Raw genomic sequence first — 6,000 nt, forward strand, 5'->3', positions numbered from 1 at the left:
AACCCTGTCTCAAAAACGAGAGAGAGAGAGAGAGACAGAGAGAGAGAGAGACAGAGAGAGAGAGAGATTTTAGAACTTGATGGGTAAATCAACATATGGTGATATTTTATTTGTGCTGAAATAATATATGGTGATATTTCATTTGTATGTTAATAAATAAAGTTTGCCTGGAGATCAGAGGAAATAGCAAACCATTAACACAGAAGTCAGACCGTGGTAGCATACTTCCTTAATCCTATCATTTAGCAGGCAGGGTTTCTGAGTGTTCAAGGCCACACTAGGGAACAGAGCGGAGCATGGTGGCACACACCTTTAATCCCAGTACCAACCATAGAGACCTGGAGGTCTGTACAGACAGGCAGTGACAAGGAAGTGTGGTAGCTGGGCTAAGAGCCAATGAGAGGACAGAACAGCAAGGCAATAAAGGCGCAGGTAGACAGGAAGTAGCTCACTTTTGGGAGCTGCAGAGCTGGTGAAGTAAGGTTGGTTGGTGGCTCCCACTGTTTCCCTGATTTCTAAGGCCTTCACCATGTTTTTTATTTAATGAGACCACATAGAAATTCATCTATATAAACATTTTGCAGACTTTGGCATTTGTGAAGAAGAATGTGCTCTGTTTTTCTTCCTCTAGCTTCCAGAGGCCTTGATGCTAGCTGACATATGGAAGCATCTCTATCTCTGATGACATAGCTTTTACATCATCCACATATGTGTGTATATTTTAAAATTCTACTTTTAAATAAAGCAACTAAAGACACTGGACTATGGGCCTAACTTCACCTTATTGAGAAACATTTGTAAAATTCACATTTCCAAGGGGAGTCATTTTTTAATGTACTAGGGATTCCTATCTTAAGATATAAAGTCGGGAAAAGAAAATCCAACAAATAAGTCCCACCAGTATTTCAAGGACCGCCTTCACTACTGATGAATGGTTCACCCATCAATTTCACCTGCTTCCAAATGCAAGCAGTTGAGAACAATCTAGAAGTCAAAGACTCAAAACCAGCTAGTGTCACGTAGTGTTAAATCTGCCCTCAGAAGTTGTGGATTTAAATATAAAATTTCAAAGATAAATAATTTAAGAGGAAAATAATTAAGTGATATTTTAAGAGATTAGATGAAAGACAAAAATGAATGCTCTGAGTTCAAATTTTCTGTTAATCCTAGTTTAAATTAGTGTTTCTCCAGTCACAGTGGCACCTGCCTTTAATCCAAGTAATAGGGAGGCAGAGGCAGGAGGATGCTTCGGCATTTCAGGTCAATTTTAGGAAAGTAGCAGCACGTGACAGTTGTGGTTTTCACTTTCTCTTCATTCTGACAGGCAAAAAGAGTGAGGAATAGCGAATGCTGCTATCCTACTTCGATGTGTTGTCTTCTGCTAGAGAGTAGTTGTCACTCAAGGGACCACGTTCTTAGGGAAAAGTGACTTTCCCTTCCCAAGTGGATAACAACTGCCAATCGCTCAGCTAGTGGTGGGACTTCATACCCAATACTATTCTCCATTCTGGATTTACTCTGTTTTGGTTTTCCACAGGCCTTGTGCATGCTGTCAGAATCATTGTGAGTTTATGCCTGGCTGCTATTGTGTCCAAACTGAAGAAACAAAATTTGCCAACTATAGATTGAACAGGGGATTATATATATATATATATATATATATATATATATATATATATATATATATATATATAAGAACTTCCAAAAATAAGCAGAAAGAAAAAATTTAAAAAAAGTCTTCCAATCTATATATGAGAAAATGAACTAAATTGGAAGACCTCAGAAGACATATTGCCAGGACCAATATGCACTTGAAAAACTGTTCAGCATCCTTTGCCATTAGGGAAATGTAATTTAAAACAATGCTGAGAGTCCATCTGACCCAAGTGAGAATGATTATCATCATGAAAACAAGTGACAACAAATGTAGAGAGAATGTGGGGAAAGAGAAGCTATCGTTCAATGCTGGTAAACTGCTGGAGCCATTAAGGACATCTGTATGGAGCTTTCTCAAAAGACATGAAATAGAAATACCATATAATTCACCTTTGTCTTTCCTAGTTACATGTAAAAACATTTTAATACTACTACAGGGATGTTTGCATATTCGTATTCATTATTGGACTATCTATAATAACTAAAAAAAAAAAATGGAACCTAGAGTCCTATGATCATAGACGATCTTTTTCTAGCCAGAGGCAATAGAAAAATCATGGATAGGTCTTAAGAGGTATGCTGGAAAGTACAAGAAAATTATAATAGAAAGCCATAGATAGGGTAAAGAAATGCATGTCATTGAAAACAAACTGGTATTTACTGGATATGAGAAATTAGACCCGCAGATGAGACCCACAGGGTCAAGATGTCAGGATAAGAGTGAGGGGGAAATATCAAATAGTATATGAAAAGACCACAATGCACCTTATCACTTTGTTTTTTAATTAATAAACCAAAAATTTTAAAATAAACACTTAAGGGGAAGAGTAACAGCTACTGACAGTTGATGGTGTTGTCTCTCCTTTGTTTAGTTTCTAGTAGGTTAAACATGCTTCAGGGAATTGCCCTCACTAGGACACACATAGACACCACTCATAGGACTGAAGGATATTTCAATAATGAAGAACATGAAATTGGAGGGAGTTGGAGTGGGGGCATTTAGGAGAGTTGTGGGGATTTAATGATGGATTGATATGATCAAAACAGCTGACATTTCTATATTAAATTTTCAAATAGAATTATTAGTACTAGGGGTTCATACAAATATTATGTGTTTCTATAAGTCTCTTTGTAGTTTACATTGACTATTTACCCCACTTTTCTCATTTATAATCTGCATAATACAAACTAGCAAAACATAATGCTAGATACATTATAGCCATTCTTCTTATTTACATTTAAAAATTTAAGAGTATTAATGGTATGGTTTTAAAACAGAGGCTTTAATTAGTATGAAATACGTCATGTAAAATGCATTTTCATACTATTTTCTACATTATTTCCTCATTAGAAATCACTGAGGCAAAGCCATACAAAGTTAGATTGATGCTGATAGCTGTCTTTAATGAAGTTAGCAATGAAAATGTACCCTCCTTGCTATTCTTTGCTACTGTCTCCCTGAGGAAGAGAGAATAAAAATGAAGACATAAAAATATGAATCCTAAGGCAATAAATTTGTTGTACATGAAATACAATGATATATGAAAAACAGTAACATTTGGATTCTAAAAATATTACTGGAGAGATATATCATTTTAAATTAGTGCCCTAATTTTATTTGTATACTATTATGGGAGTGACAGGAAATGGAGAGTGTTATGGAATGCTATCCTCTGTGCATAACCTGGCAGTGACATCTTTATTCAGAGCAGTTGTGCATACCCACATGCTATTTTTAGAACAGGCTTGTTGACATTCCCTCATTGAAGCAAGTTTAAGATAGGAAATCTAATTAAATCCTGACCTGAGATTCCAATGGCATCCCCCCTCTTATACTCTCTGCCCAACTGTGTGTAATTCTGCTCCTAAGAAGATGAGGAGGTGCTAGAGTATATATAGGATAGAAAGTAAACAGAGTGAAGATTCTGTCTGCTTAGCTCCCATTAGGTTGCTTCCCATGCTGGAACAGGACTTCTCCATGATACAGCTCTCTGGGTGTCACTCATACTCCTCTTAGTAACCTTTCACCCATGATTCTCTAAATAAGCCCATTAAGCACATTGTGTCATCAGTCTAGACTCAGATGGATTTACTTTTTTGGCATCCTATTTGGAGTCAACAAATATTTGTTCATGTGTCCTTAGGAAAAAAGAATGAAATAGGGATATGTAGACATTTAGATAATAGATTCAAAGATAGCGTTCTCCATAGAACTGGAAAATCCCATATTTTGCATCAATTTTCTTATCTTTCTACGTAATAAATTATTTTACACCAGAAGATCAAGAGTGAGGGTCAGAGCTGAGCAAACAACCTCTTAAATCAACTGCATTGTCTCTTGGGATGTCTCTCCATTCTGCTATAATATTTTGCAATAATAGTGTGAATATAATTGCCCATACTGTGTGATTAGCACAGACCTTGTGGCCATGGCAGGTGACTACATGGGCCTGCTAATGGTTTCAGTCACATTTGCCCTACTCTTCTCCCTCATATAGACCTGGCACTGTGCTTATAAAAGAAAATTCTGGTCACCTAGGCAGACACATGTTCTCAGTATTATAAATTCACCCTGTACAGAGACAAAGAGGGAACAAAATCTAAAGCTTCAAGTTTCTTTGTAAATAGCATTTCTAGTAGTGTTCATATCTTTGGAGCTGCTCAAGCTAAATCGTGTAACTTAAAATAACAGAACTTATTCCTCCACAAATCCAGGAAGCTGAATCCTGAATAAGCCTGTCAACAAAGGACTCCCTCCTTTGCCAAGTTTCTGGTGGCTTTAATGCTCTTTGGCTTCTTGTCGCATCTCCCTGATTTCTGCCTCTATTCCATTTACCTTCTGTGTGTCTCCTCTTCCATACCTTTCAAAAGTCTATTCATTGCATTTCTGGTCAATGTGCTGAGAATATATGACTTGTTAGTGGTCAGCTCTAATTGAAGAATGTGTATCATCACACCCAATGGTCAGGTAACACGGGCAAAGGAGGAAGCAGAAAGTATGTAATGACAACAGAAAGTGAGAGAATGCTATAGAAGGTTGTCTTTGTGCATAGTATTACCATTGTCCTCCTGAACTTACAGCAGCAGTGAGCTCCTCTATAAGATGTACACTATGCTGGGCAGCTCAACATTGTGTCTTGGTGCTCACAAGGCCCAGGCCCTCAATGAGGATCTCATCTGCCTGTTAATGGTTGTTAAAAAGAAGAGAGGTTCTCTTCAGGGGTAATACAACTTTAAGCTGCTTATATTTCTGTAAACAACCCCTGACACATGTTCTTCTAAGGACCAGCAATTAAACATACTGGATCTCTCTTTCTTTCTGTGTCTGCCTCTCTGTCTCTTTCTGAGTCTCTCTTTCTGTGGGGAGCACACACGGAGAAAAATGTATACAATTTGTAAAGTTATGAAAGCAGAAGGAAGACTAATAAAAGGGGAAGGATATCATCAGAAGTAGAAGAAGGGTTAAGGAGGATATTTAAGGAATATGTTAAAATGTATATGTATGAATATGTCATAATGAATTTGTTACAGATAAATAATGTATGTCAATATTGTTTTAAAAATTTGTGAGTGTAGTTTTAATTAAACTATTTCCTTCATATTTCATTCTTTCAGTCTTCTTAATTAATCTCTCCCCTTTTGATTTTTTTTTTCAGAATCTCCTCAAATCATAAACTTCATTATTCTAACTAAACAATCTTTGATGTGGTCAGCAATGTCCTTAAATTTAACAAATATGATTTCTATATTCTAATAGTCAACTTTTGAAACATTTGTACTATTAAATTTATTTCATTGCCCATGAATATTTGTAAATATAGTCTCTTGGCTCTAATCTTATCCGACCAACAGTTTCTTTGATGAGCTATATTCCACTCCCAAAGGCTTAAAGTGATATTCATCTGTTATAAGGTTTGATTATTATCTGTGACCTCAGAATGGCAAAAGCAAACTGCAGGATACATGTTTATATCTTTACTACCACCAGAATAGGAGCATAATAGTTGGAAGAATCTCCCACAATGTTTCTCTGACGGATATTAAGAAGGTAACAGGAAACACTGAGTTATTTTCCCTTTAGATTCTATCTTTTTATCCTAAGAAACTTATGAGTAATTACTAGCTTATTCTAAGAGGACCAAATTTCTAAATTTTCTAAATTGATTATAATGGCCAAAAAGATTATTTTAGGTTTTTATCCTGTGGTATACATTATCAAAATTTAAGTGATTTTAATAAAATATATTATGAAATTTATATAAACAAATTCTTTGATCTTGACTGGAGGACTACTGTTTTGATATTCTTATCTTTGCTGAAAGGACAACATGCACAGAATAATAA

Source organism: Peromyscus maniculatus, chromosome 15 (assembly GCF_049852395.1).
Source record: "Peromyscus maniculatus bairdii isolate BWxNUB_F1_BW_parent chromosome 15, HU_Pman_BW_mat_3.1, whole genome shotgun sequence".
NCBI lineage: Eukaryota > Metazoa > Chordata > Mammalia > Rodentia > Cricetidae > Peromyscus > Peromyscus maniculatus.